General features: G+C 45.5%; 7 non-coding genes across 7 annotated transcripts; 6 read left to right on the forward strand and 1 right to left on the reverse strand.

Moving 5' to 3' along the window:
- Positions 1-746: 746 nt before the first annotated feature.
- TRNAI-AAU (transfer RNA isoleucine (anticodon AAU)) lies at positions 747-820 on the forward strand. Its single transcript has one exon. It is a non-coding gene; the product is annotated as a tRNA-Ile (tRNA).
- A 3,147-nt stretch (positions 821-3,967) lies between these two features.
- On the forward strand, positions 3,968-4,041 carry TRNAT-AGU (transfer RNA threonine (anticodon AGU)). The gene has a single exon. It is a non-coding gene; the product is annotated as a tRNA-Thr (tRNA).
- A 2,274-nt stretch (positions 4,042-6,315) lies between these two features.
- TRNAV-UAC (transfer RNA valine (anticodon UAC)) lies at positions 6,316-6,388 on the forward strand. Its single transcript has one exon. It is a non-coding gene; the product is annotated as a tRNA-Val (tRNA).
- A 3,191-nt stretch (positions 6,389-9,579) lies between these two features.
- On the forward strand, positions 9,580-9,652 carry TRNAR-ACG (transfer RNA arginine (anticodon ACG)). The gene has a single exon. It is a non-coding gene; the product is annotated as a tRNA-Arg (tRNA).
- Positions 9,653-10,336: 684 nt separating this feature from the next.
- On the reverse strand, positions 10,337-10,410 carry TRNAI-AAU (transfer RNA isoleucine (anticodon AAU)). Its single transcript has one exon. It is a non-coding gene; the product is annotated as a tRNA-Ile (tRNA).
- Positions 10,411-11,468: 1,058 nt separating this feature from the next.
- On the forward strand, positions 11,469-11,541 carry TRNAV-CAC (transfer RNA valine (anticodon CAC)). The gene has a single exon. It is a non-coding gene; the product is annotated as a tRNA-Val (tRNA).
- Positions 11,542-12,094: 553 nt separating this feature from the next.
- Positions 12,095-12,168, forward strand: TRNAI-AAU (transfer RNA isoleucine (anticodon AAU)). The gene has a single exon. It is a non-coding gene; the product is annotated as a tRNA-Ile (tRNA).
- Positions 12,169-13,874: the final 1,706 nt, after the last annotated feature.

Raw genomic sequence — 13,874 nt, forward strand, 5'->3', positions numbered from 1 at the left:
TGAGATGAAGAGAGGAATCCGGGATAAAGCAAAGGTTTTTGGTTAGAGCAAATGAATGTATGGAGTGTCTGGTGAGGGCTAGGGAAAGATTGGAGCATTGTCAATGTATCTTAGAATATCGAAACCTTGGGAAAAGGTGAGATCCCTTACGGGGAGGGTATAGAATATGAAAAAGAGGGCTAAATTCGTCGTTTTAGAACGGCAGGAAGTTAATGAACTTTTCAAATGCAGTTGGTACAAGTAGCTAAACTCTTCAAAGAAAAGAAAATTGCTTCATCTCATACAATTAACAAAAATGAATTCCAGATGGATTAAGGACTCTGATAGTATGAAATAAAATTATTTTAAAAATAATTTATTTTTATAAATTATTTTAAATAGGTAGGAGGAAGGAAGCCTCACTCGGGGACTTTGAATCTGATCTTTAGGGGGGGCTCAGAGTCGTCAGTTGGAGAGAGGCCCCCAAGAAGCAGAGTTCAATCAGGCCAAATGTTTTTTTTCTCTTTTTCTTTTTCCTAACTCCGAGATGGGGGAGAGTGAAATAGGAAGAATGTGGAGATTTAAAAAATTAACGTTACTTTTCGGTTGTTTCGGTTCTTTGTGTTCCGTCTCCTACTCCTCCCTCCCCGCCTCCCCCCGCCCCACCCCTCCGGCCCCCCAGCCCCCCGGCCCCCCGAGAATTTGAAGAAACCATTTTGTTTCCTTTTCATTTAATTGCCTACAGAGGAACAAACTAGCCGTGCGCTGGCCGGTTAGCTCAGTTGGTTAGAGGGTGGTGCTAATAACGCCAAGGTCGTGGGTTCGATCCCCGTACATGCCAATTTGTGCCACAAGGCTTCCCTCTTAGATCTCAACACAGGTGAGAGTTCTTCCAGTCTCAGGTCCACTGGGATGTCACAAGTAATGTCAGGATGAGAGACAAACCTCGCGCGGAGAAGTTCAAAAAAGTCTAGACACACATCTTTGAGTTCCCTCAAGGTTGAAGTCCTGGTTTGAATCCCATCTACAGGGCGAAAGGATAGTACTGAGTGACCAGCAAGGGAAATAGAGCTGCTTGGGGCATATTATTTTTCCACTGGGTAACTGATTCTTGCAAAGAAACTGACCCTATTGGGTTATTTTCGTCCAAAAATAAACTGGGAAACCATCCACACTTTCTACACTTCCACACTTGGGTCTTAACTAGTTCAGCGAAAGATGAAACACGATTTTTTTTATATGACGTGTGAAAAAAAATGTATTAATATCAACACAGTAGGAAAGAAAGAGCTTTGCCAACTGTCTCTTTATAACAGGGAAAGCGCTCCCAATGACCAAAGCTGGAACAGTTTGAACAACAGATAGTGTGGTTTTGGATTATCATCCAAAGTATAAAATACATATTCACGAGTCCATACTGATATAAATCAATCAATGAATACAGGAGAAGGGAAACATTTTCCTTACAGAAGAATTCCAACTAATATAAGTAAATACTCCCCCCCCCCCCCACCCCAGGAGATGAAGCTTAATCCCCTCCCTTCCGGTATATGGGCCATACTTAGTGACTAACTTCTAAATAGTAGAGTAGGAAGTAGGAAAAAAAATAGGAACTTCACAAGGGAGAAAAATGGCAAACACTACCTTCAAAATGATCAGGGTTGGCATCACCAATGGTAAGCTATGCTCCTATCATGTAACATCTGCTATGGTGCGATGGGACCAGTACTTTATCTCTGTGGTCTCCCACAAAAACCTATAACCCCAAACCAATCATGTAAAAAATATCAGACAAACCCAGATTGGAAAACAGTCAAGTATACTACAGAAATACTTCATCAACACTGAGAAACTGTCACAGACTAGAGGAGGCTGAATACAATGTAGGATCCTGGAAACAAAAGGGACATCAGTGTGAAAACTGATGTGATATAGACAAAGTCAGGAGTTTAGTTATTAGTAAAGTACCCACGTTGGTTTCTTAGTTTTAACAAAGGTACCATGGTAATGGAAGGAGCTAATATTAAGGGAAACTAGGTAATGGGTATAAGGCAATTCTCTGTATTGTCTTTGCAACTTTTCTAAAATTATTCCAAAATAAAAATTTCATTTTAAAAATTACAATAAGGAACATATCTCTTTGCCACCACTGAAATCAGTGTTGAGGCAAATGCCTGGTTGACAGTAGGTCCATGATAAGTAGTTGTTCAAAACTGAAGGAATGTGATATTGTTGTCTTATTTTGGTGAGGGACATGGCAGAGATATTTATATGGTTATCTGTGCTAGATGATGTATACTTGTCCTGCCAAATACTCTCCTAGAGTCCCATTCGCACACTGAAATGCAAACCAGACCAACGAGATTTGTCTTTAGCCTGTAAAAGACATCTGAAATGGAGCCATCTGGTTTATGTTGAACTTGAAGTTTGGTGGGTTTCTCTCACAAAGTTTCAAATCACACCCAAAGTGTTTTCTTTCCTATCTTGGCCCTAAACTATTTTCATTTGGGCCAATAAACATCTGAACCACTTCTCTTTGTTACATCCTGCCCCACAAAACCGGGTTTATCTATCACACCATGGTCCCATTATAAAATCCAAGTTTTTCAGAAAGAACAGCGGCCAGTTCAATGTTCTTTGGTGGGTTCTTCACAGAGCTCAGACTTCTCCCAGGTAATATTCATCATGCCTTCTTTTTTGTTCTTAAAGACTTCATAGATTACTTTAATGCTGGGTGGATTTGTGTGTGAGTGTGTGTGTGTGTGTGTGTGTGTGTGTAAGTTTTAGGCATCTCTGATATGCGTAAATGCAGGTGGTTCCTAATTTAACTTAGTCTTCCCATTAATACACATAATACCTGACACTTAAAATACAATAGGAGAGGTGTATTGCATTGGGCAGAAAATTTTAAATCATACAGATTTGATTACAACAAAGGAGTTCTTCAAATAGAAATGAGTGGAAAATGTGACCTACCTTTACAGAAGGCAGCTATAGCTGTTGAAATAAACAACAAAAGGAAACAAATTGCCTGCTATTGCAAGAGATACAGGCAGTTTCCTTACACTATTCTCTATCAGCTCAGGAAGCAATGTTGTGTACCTGGCCTAGATATAACACGCTTGTAGAAGTCTTATAGATTGAGGCTAGTCATAACCTACACTATCTGCCAGCACTCCCCAAAGAATTTGAGTAAATGAAAACAAGAAATAGAGATTTTACATTATTTTCTCAAGGTCACAAATACAATGACAGGTTTGGAACAAAGAACCAATGGAGCCTGGCATCACAGTCTGTGCTCTCAAGCATCATTCCATACTGCCTCTCATTCTCAAAGGAGAGGACAACTCTCTGATATTTATGCATTGATTGTTTATTTCAGGAACCAGGACCAGTTAAGAACTTTATGACATTTTTAAGTAAGACATATCTACCTAAGTTTTATATTGTCTATATCTCTGTGTCAAACATCGTTCTTAACGTGTATACATTTGCTGAATTCTTACCTTCTTTTTTCCTTTTGCATGCCTTTACCTGCCACATAGCTCCGATATCAATATTGGAAAGCACAGATCTCTTTTGTAAGATATTGCTTTTTCACAGTAAGAGTAGCAAAAGGTGTGGTGAAGTCCTTCAAAGTGCTCCAGTTCATGTTATGTTTCAAGACCGATAAGCACCGTCATTTCCCAATTGCAGATTTGAAACTGAGAAGTATCTCCTATAACGAAGTTGAAGAAGCTCCTAGAAGTGAAGTGGTTTGGCTACCTATTTCAAGGGTCCAGAGGCTCAGAAAGTTTTTCGTGTCTTGGCACAGCATGTAAACTTCTGTGCATATTTCAGGCGAGAGAAAGTAAAAGAACTTGATAGAAATTCTGAGAAATAGTCCCGAGACTCTAGCATTAGTCAAAAATTCTTGAGAAATGCATTGGTGAAACAGGAAAGTGACATCTACTTCAAATACTATCAGAATCAGCACTGTGTCATAATTGGCTCTGTGGCTTAGGTGGTGAAAGCGCCTGTCTAGTAAACAGGAGATCCTGGGTTCGAATCCCAGCGGGGCCTTAGGAGGCAATGTTTTAAATATGACAAGTACAAATTGGAATTAACTGGAGTTGATATGCGTTGAAGTCCTAGGAGGAGAGAGGACAGCATTAGTCCCCTTGCTTACAAAATAAATATAATATCAACAACTCTCCCAAGAGCGTTGAAAGGTGCTAAAAACCCACAATACTTGCCCTGAAATCATGAGATGAAGATTAGAATTGCCTAGAGTGATTGCTTCTTGGTCTTTCCTTTACCTTTTAGATCAGGTGTCAGACATTGCCAGTTCGGTTTTGTGTGACCTCTTCAATTATTTTTGCCTCCTAGAACTTTTAACACAACGGAGACGTTCGTTTTTCTTGATTGATTCATTGAATGGTCAACCTCTCCCCTCAGATCCCCCCAGTTTTGCGCCCGATAACTTTTTGGCACATTGAATAGCGCCTTAGAGCCATGCTTCTCAAAATTTTGTGAGCACATGAATGACCTGGTATGGTCCATTACAGTGAGGATTTTAGATTACTACATCTGCAACAGGGCCTGAAAGTCACCATTTCTACAGTCTCCCAGATGAGTGACATCTACATTACTGTTACGTGGACCATACAGTGTGAGGCAAGGCTACTGAATTAGTGATCTAGTTTCAATGGGTGTGCTTTCAATTTCTGCACTTTCATATGTTTACAGCTATTTTCCACACCCATTACTTAATCTGGAGTTGTTTTCACTCATTTGCCTTTAGTCAAATCTAATCCAAAACAAATAAAAAACAAGAAAAAAATTCTAATATAAATTAGAGTAGTGTAAACCAAGTAGTGTTATAACCGTTTCCTCTTTTTTTGTTTTTAGTTTATTTTTACTGGAGTGTAGTTGCTTTACAATGTTGTGTCTGTTTCCGCTGTACAGCAAACTGAATCAGTTATACGTACACATATATCCCCTCTTTTTCAGATTTCCTTCCCACTTAGGTCACCACAAGCATTGAGTAGAGTTCCCTGTGCTATATGGTAGGTTCTCATTAGTTATCTCTTTTATACATAGTCGTGTATATATGTCAATCCCAATCTCCCAATTCATCTCACTCCCCCTTCCCACCTTGGTATCCATAACTTTGCTCCCTACATCTTTGTCTCTATTTCTGCCTTGCAAGTAAGTTCATCTGTACCGGAAAATGAACGACCATTTACCTCTGTGGTTTCATTTGGCAATTTTAAAAGTAATTAACTGATTTCATGCAAACTTATTATAATACTCAGTGCATGTGCCCTTTGCTACCTCAGGCTTGCATACTTTTTCAGGACATCTGGTAGGGTCAGGATTGGCCACGTTGGGGGCTACTCATTACTTGCTTAACAATAAACTTCTAATCAAATTATTGGAAAATAATAAATCATCATTTATGCTGCCAACTCGATATCAGGGGAAAAAAGGACTCCAATCTTGCTAGCTGGGAAATACTGTCTCTCTTCTCTGTTTCCTGCAGCCTTGTGACCAATCCAAGTGTGAGTTGCTGAGAGCAGGAGTTTTCAGCTTTGCTCTTTGTCAGACGTGCTGATGCAGAGCTGTCCTATCACGAATTTCTCACAGAGAATTCGAGGAAAGACCATGGTTTTGCTGCCGAGCACCTTCCTGATCCTTGAGGTAAAAGCTGGGAAGTGGACAAATACAGTGACGAAGGGCAGGTGAAGTGAGGAGAAAAATAAAGTATAGGCTAGTGCGTCAGCTGTTGCACAGATTGACATGGCTCGAAGCACAGGCGTTCCAGGGCAGTGTGAGTGACACTGGATAAGAAGTTGACTGACGACTCCCACCTCAACCTACTCGGCACAAAGTCCGGTCCCATGAATTCCCAAACACTACTCCTTTCGTCACTCCCTCCTGGGGCACAGCCCACCCCGCCCCGCTCAGCAGTCTCCTCCAGACAAGCATGCCCTCTCGGTAGTTTGGGGGTCTTCAGGGCTCTGTGTGTTATGTCCTGGGTCCTACGATGAGCAAGAGAGATGGAAATGAAAGTCACAGGGTACTATCGGGTAGTTCCTTGTAATCACATGCCCTAGGAGCCTGAGGTTACCCTGCCTGATGTTGGGGAAGGAATTTGGACTCTGCTTTTGAGTTACGTTTGGTTATGAGTCGTAGAGTTCCTATATTCTTGTTTTAGCACGTTTTTCAAAAGGAGGGAAAGCAAGGTGAGTGAGTGAAAATATACTAAAAGAGAAATACTCAAAATTATTAGACTTGGGGAGCACCAAAGAAATGCCGTTTTATTGGACTTGTAAAATGCGAAGTGCGTGCGACGTTTCCGTGGTGTAGTGGTCAGCACGTTCGCCTTACACGCGAAAGGTCCCCGGTTCGAAACCGGGCGGAAACAGCACTCTGCCTAGGCTTTTGACACTTTACCCACAAGTGCAACTACTTCCTTACTACCTTGCTGCCCTCTCTAAGGTGCCCGACCTCAAAACAAAGGGCTTCCAACCTATCCTCACGGCAGCAGTGCTCAGACCTACATCTTGTTAAAGTACTTAAACTGTATTTTCACGTATCTGTAGGTTCCTCAGACTCCAACACCTTTTACAATGTGTGAATTATGAGTATGTCCTTCCAGTCTGTGCCTAGTGTTTTTCTCTCCTAATGGACTTTTGAGGAAAAACGTGTTCAGTTTTGGGGGGGATACAGTGTAGCAATCTTTCTTGTATGCTTAGTCCTTATTATGTCCTGTCTAACATATAGTTGCTCATCTCAAAGGCGTGGAGTATTTTGCTAAATTTTCTTCAACAGACCTTACTGTTTTCACTTTCACTGTATAGGCAAATGATTTGAAATGCAAGCAAATGGCCACGAAGCAGCTGAGGTGTGCTTACCGCAATTAGAATTGAATAAGTGAATGAATGCCATCAGACAAACAAGGATGTAAAACAAACAAACGAAAAACAAAAGGTGATGCTTCCAGATGTCTTCCATCTCTGGCATTTTCTTTTTTCCTTGCCAGAAACATTTTCAGAAACCTTCAGTATAAAATTTGTGTGTGGAGAAGGTGGAAAGGAATGGAGGAGAGGGCGGAGGAAATGAATCAGAAACGTTTCCCGTCCCCAGAAACTACACGGGGATTTCGTGTCCGGCAGAGGCCGTTGCTTAACCTCACTGTCCTTTCCTTTTTCTCCTAGTTCCCGGGGTCCGCGTTCGTACCCCCGTCAATACCCTCAGGGACTCGGTCTGCAGCCCGCCTTGATCCGGGTCTCTCTGCTCAGGTGCTTCCACAACGCGGTCAAGGCCAAGCCGCCCCTTCTCCGGAAGCCCAGGCTGCGCGCCGGGATCCGTAGGCCGACTCGCCTGAGCCACCCAGGCTTGCCTGCGAGGGGTGGCCGCTCGCTGCCGCGAGTTGTCCTTTGGGCGCAGAGACCTGTCGCTTGCGTGGGTTCAAAAGGCAGTTGCCTTGTAGGCACAGAACAGTCCCGGCCGGGCTCGGAAAGGGGTGAGGGTGGGTTTACCGGCGTGTGTGTTTAGAGACAAGTCTGTGGGACAGACGTACGCGGAATGGGGCGCGGGGGCCCTCGCAGGCAGGGTACCGAGGCCGGCAGGGGCTCCTCTCGGACGCTTCAGGGGCTCGGCATCCCGCTCAACTCAAGGTGCGTGCCCGGCGGGCGGAGATGGCCCGCGTTGCCACCAGGAAGCCCGCCTCTTCCCGGAGTCAGGACCATGAACAGCGCACTCTGGATTTGCCGGGCTGTGTGAGGGATTTCTCAGAAGCGAGAAAGGACAGGGGGAAATGTCCTGATAGTATATTGAGCTGGTGGTGTGTGTGTTTTAGGCACCGATTTTCTTATTTACAAAAACACATGAAGTACCGCATACAGTATTTCTACTTGATGGTTATGGAAGAAATGTTCACATATTAAGATATGGGGAAGTCATTATGGCTTACATATGATTTAACTAAAACTTAACCCTGACTAGAACAGCCTGTTTTTCGACCTATTAAACATACCTTTTACATCTGCTTTAACCATTAAAAAAAACCCAAAAACCATACCATTACATCTGCTTTAACCATTTAACTTTTACCATTACCAGAAGTAAAAATGTCTGTTGTAAAGATGGAGATTAAACGCCTGCCTTCCTGGGACGCCAGTGCCAGTAGTACTTCCTCTCTACAGGGACCCTGGCTCTTGTCCCTCGTGGACTAAGGGGAGTCACATGATCTGAATGCCTGGGAGTTTTCTCAAATGTTTGGGGGGATTTTAGCTGGCTTTTGCTTAGATTAGGTCAGACTAGATCTCAGATTCTGTGAACTTTGAGAGGACAAAAGTATGACAGACAGAAAGCAGTGTTTCTAAAAGAGTTGCCTATGACCTAAACATCTGATGGCTATTTTATTATGTGGCCCTGAAGATTATGGCCTGAAATCCTCTCCATGGCCACTCCTATGTCTTCAGCTTCATTTCGTACCTCACTGCCCCCTCTCTCCCAACCACACTGTCCTACTTGCAAGCAGTTCCTCTTATTTCCCAGGGATGTGTGCACATATTATTCGTTCTACCTCAAATACTTCTCTATACCTAGTGAACATCTCCTCAACCTTGAAACTTGACCTCCACCATTACTCCTTCAGATAAAACTTTCTAAGTAAATCTTCACATTTCTGTTAGCACTGTACACCTCTCTTTCATGGCAAAAGCCAGTTTGGTGAAAGATGGCAAAGCTGGGATGAGAAAGCATTGCATTCTGGATTCCAAGTTTGTGCCGTCAAGAACATTACCATACCGTGTCTCTCTCTCAACATCCAAGATCCTTCTCTCGAGGCAGTTTTACATTTTGAGGCGTCTCTTTTGCCCAATTTGAAAACTAAAATAAACATACAACCAAATTGTCTAAAAAGAGCATGTCTGTCTGTTTGAAATGTATGTGGTATTAAATCAGTTCCTAACTTCCCACATTCTGTGTCAAATTTGATTTCTGGAATGTGTGTACCTTTACTGAATGACTGAATTCTTGCCTCTTTTTGCCTTTACCGTTGACTTTTGCATGCTTTTATCCGATGCATGGTTCATCACAGAATTTGCCCATGATTCTCCCTCTTAGTGAGGCTTACTCTTTTAACAGTAAGAGGAAAAGATGTGATTCTTACAGCCGAATGCATTTCCAAACCAAATAAATGTGCACTACTTTATAACACTTAATTAAAGAGAATACAGGGCAGTCATTAGTCATCCGCGCACACATCCTCAGGGTCCAATAGAAGTACATAAGAATATATGACGCGGGTGGAAGCATGGCAGATCAACAGATTGATTGCAAAAATTAGCAAAGAGCACTCGCAGGCGAAAACTTGCTTTCAGGGAATGACATGCTTGCTATCACGTATGGAATGTTCTAAGGGTTACAATTCTTATGATTTTAAATATAGAAATTGAAAACAACGTTGTATTCTGTACACTCACCGCAAATTACATGAATCTGTCGGAGTCAAAGGTTTTGCGGTTATTTCTACCCTCATTCCGGAACCAGCGACTTCGGAGGTCTCATTTAATTAAACAGGCATACTTAAGCGCTTGTTTCGCGGGGGGGCCAGTGGCGCAATGGATAACGCGTCTGACTACGGATCAGAAGAGTCTAGGTTCGACTCCTGGCTGGCTCGGAGCCCTTTTGACACCCAATCGCCTTGCAATCGACACGCCGACCAGTTCTTCAAACTTTCTCGGATCACAATGACGTGCTGGGAAAAGCTCCCTCACCTTGCTTCTTGTTGCCCCGCAGGGCAATCAATCCCGCCTCTTGCGCAACTCGGAAGGACCCTTCAAAGGCGATCACAGGAACGTTCACAATCTAACGTTTTCTGGTTTCAATCTCATACCGCAAATATGGAGAAAGGATCACACAGAGACACCTATACACAGATTCAAATCAAAGAGGTTTTAAGAAAACAGAAGAGGAGGAGGAAGAACAAGAAGAAAGCAAGAAACAATGTGGATCTACGAGCGTCTTCACCAATATTAGCCTCACTGGTTTACCCCTCAACCCCTTCCGAATAGAAAGACAAGAGGCTTTGACTGAGGCAATGGTAAATCCAGAAAGGCCGGGCTTGTGCGGACCGGATATCGGAGCTGGTCCTGACCACCACGCACTCAAGATTCCAGGCCGCAGCTTGCTTCCCAGCACCGCGATTTCCAGAAGAGCGCTGGTTCGACAGTTCCAAAACGAGGGGGTAAGGTGAGTGACGTGTTGAAATTTTTTCTTTTTCTTTTCTTTAAGTAACCTGAGCTTTCTACGTCTCAGCTAGAGACGGGTAACCACCTTGGGTGGTAAGGAGTAAAAGTGACCGTGGCCAGTACGGGGATCGAACCCGCGACCTTGGCGTTATTAGCACCACGCTCTAACCAACTGAGCTAACCGGCCGCGACACCACACAGCCTTTCGCTTAAAACTTTTAACCACCATTTCCCGCAGTACCTCTTCGGGCAAAGACAAACGTTTACTTTTCACGGTCCTCGGATACCTAGCTGCTCCATGTGTAACCCACCAAAGATCTGCTGTGCCCTCTACACAGAAAGCCAGACTCGGACAGCAGCCCTTTGTCCAAAAGGAAGCCTTGGGTTGCACGGCGCCAAGCAAGGGACTGCGAGACAAGTCTCACGTCCACTCCGCCTTCGTCTTTGAGATACGGGTGTTTTTAAAGGGGGGTGGGGGTGGGGAACAAAGAAGCTGGCATTGACCACCGACTTCTGACATTTCGGATTCATTGCTTCAGGAGTCAGGATGCTTCCGGTTTACCATTCTCTGGCCAGGTGGTCCACGGCTCGGGGATCTCTTAGCTCAACTTGCCCTGCAGAAACAAACTGACGTTGGACGTTAGTGATGATATCTATAACAGCAATTTTACTACATTAACGATGTTATCAACAACAGCAATTTTAGTCTGACTCTGGTTGATTAGTGCTCAATTGGCACAGAATTGAGGTCAGAGGGGACAAGAAAGGACGGCCTGGCAGACCAGTGGGCATTTCCCCCTCTCCGTCGTCCCTCGGTTTCTGTCGGTCAAACACTGCCCCGGCACAGAATGGGCAGCTGCCAGAGTTCAAGGGCACCGAATCCCGGTTACTTTTCTGCGATCATGTTCTGGCACCTAAGAGATGGTGATCACAGAACTTCCTAAGGTCACATAACCCACATAGGACAAAATCGAGCAATTTTCAGAAATCTACTGTACCCGGACGCTGCCTAAAATGTCTGTCCTGCCTTTGGAAAGGAATTCTTCGCTTAAGGGTAGTATTTGCCTGGTGTGACTCATTGACTTTAGTATTATTGGTTTTAATACAAAAGCGCAGTAACCCCGATCATTTCCTGGAAGAGAGAAGCAATTCAACGTGGCCGAACCTGGGCTAGCCAGAAAGTCTCTTCTCTCTTAGACACACCAGCGGGGGTGGGGGGAAATAAGCACAAGCAAAGGAAGCGCAGTTTCCGTAGTGTAGTGGTTATCACGTTCGCCTCACACGCGAAAGGTCCCCGGTTCGAAACCAGGCGGAAACATCTCACCTCTCCGGAGTTTGCTTTTTGAAGCATCCTCCTGAACCTCTCAGGAACCTTCCGAGAAACCAGGTAGGCGGCTGGTTACGAACGGCTCCCGAACGCCAACCAAGTCTCACCCGGAAACCTGGGGGACTCCGCGAGCATCGACAATCGGACCCGTCGGAATATCCTTCAGACACCATATTCCGTCTTGTATGACAGAGCCTGCACTCACTCCTAGTTCAGGGGCTGACTGCCAGCCATTTACACAACAGCACACACTTCCATGGATTCCCCCGGCCGTTGGCCGCAGCTTCCTCCAAAAACGTCGGCTTCCTCTTTCACGTCCAGGAATACGACTGAAAACCAGTGTGCCTTCTTTCCCTTTGGTTTTCTATCAAGAGAAAGCGTCTCATTCTGTTGATTAAGGGTGGAAAGCAACAACAATAACCAAATTCTCCTGAGAGAAGCTACACTTGGAACTTAACCTTTTAAAGGGGTTGGGGGTTGGGGGCGGGGAGGGAGAGAGGGCGCAAGAGGAACGAAAGAAGAGAAGAACGCCCGGGTCTTCGGTGGCCGGTTAGCTCAGTTGGTTAGAGCGTGGTGCTAATAACGCCGAGGTCGCGGGTTCGACCCCCGTACTGGCCACTTCTTTCGGTCACCGCTGCAGGGACTCTCACCTGCTAATTCTTCTCAGAGGAAACTTCTTGCTTCTTAACCTACACACGAATGCGAGGAGTGTAGAGTCCTCTCTATAATAACACGTTCCAAATCCACCTCCCCCGCATACCCTTTATCCACTCCTTAGCCAACTCGGCTCTCGTCCTACCACAACGTGAACATTCTTCCCGGCAGGCAGTGTTCTCTTTCCTCCGGGACCAGTGGCTGAGGACAGAGAGACGTGCAGGGCCAGAGGGCACAAGAGTGGCAGCTCGACCTAACACGAAAACTGGGCGGGAAAAGGTGGAAAAGATTACTCGCAACCTTTTGTTACAAGCTTATTCGCTTTTAAATTCTCTTTCCAAAGTAGTTGCGCAATCAACGTCCTGTCTCAAATCCTCAAGAGATACAAAGTAAAGAGGCGTTCTTCAAAGGTCGTTCTTTCCACGTCTCTGACGACTCGAGATTGCCCTGTGAGGAAGGACCTCGCCAGGTGGACTGGTTCAGGATACTTCCTGTTCCCTCCATGTCGGCAGCACTTTGAACATTTTGAGCGAGAAACACAAAACACAGACTTCTCTTTTCTTTTCTTTTCTTTTCTTTTAAGGACAGGAATCGAATCTGGATTCCTCAGACAGACGTGCATCTCATATCGTTGCTTCTGACTTGAAAGGACAGTTCAGTATCATGGTAACTTCTCTGATCTTTGTGGGAAGTCCTTCCCCAGACTTGTACAGTTTCCCTACCTGCGTGCGCTGACCAGTGCTAAGCTCCACGTGGAGTGCTTTCTGGAGGTTTCTCTTCTCACGGCTCTCTCCTTTCCGGTACTCTGTCCTGCCAGCTCTAGCTGCCTTGGTCTCCTGGACTATCCGCCCCGTCACTTCAACTCAGGGAATTCACCAGCCTCCGCCTGGGTTCCTGTTGCATGCGCTGGGGCCTGGAAACTCTCTCAAGGCAGTAAGGACTAGGGTGCCGTCCTAGATCTCACCTCATTCCCAGCAAAATCGCTCATTCCTTTTTTTCTGTCAGGGAGTACCATCCTTCTTTGCCTGATGTTTGGTGTCTTGAAAACTGTTTCGTCTCTTTTGTCAGGTTTTGCTTCTTTCAAGCAGGAGGGTGTATCTGATCCTTGAGATTTCGTCTTAGCTGGAAACAGGACTTTCTGCCCTTTGGAGGACGAAGGGGGAAAGCTGAGGCCTCTTCGGTGTGTGCTGCGGGTTGCAGGCTCCGGGGGAGCAGAGAGGGGCGGGCTGGTTAGTGCAGCGGCCTGTCTCAGGGCAGTTGGCATTGCCTTTCTGGGAAACGTGGGGCCTCATGTTGCGTGTGGCAAGCAGTGTGCACAGGTATTGCACTGGGCCTCCAGGCTCCAACTGGGCCAACCTGTCTGGAGGGCTCAGGCTACAAGGCCTCAGCGCCGGTCAGATGGTCTCCTCTGGTGTGTGAGTGTGATGTGTGTGTGTGTTGGGGGCCGGTGGCGGGGCGGGGGGGGGGTTTGGGTCAGGGCTGTTTGCGGGAGAGGAGGGCTCTTGTGTGAGAGCAGGGCTGAGTCCAGGAGTGCTGAGGGGCCGAGGCCGCCAAAACGGGCATTCGGATCTCTGTCCGGCTGGCGGGCTGAAGGTGGGAGTTTTCTGATGAGGGGGTGGGAGCCTTGGAGGGCGTGGGATCCGGGCGCTCTTTCCTTACCGCCGCCCCGC

Source organism: Eschrichtius robustus, chromosome 12, assembly GCF_028021215.1.
Source record: "Eschrichtius robustus isolate mEscRob2 chromosome 12, mEscRob2.pri, whole genome shotgun sequence".
Taxonomy (NCBI): domain Eukaryota; kingdom Metazoa; phylum Chordata; class Mammalia; order Artiodactyla; family Eschrichtiidae; genus Eschrichtius; species Eschrichtius robustus.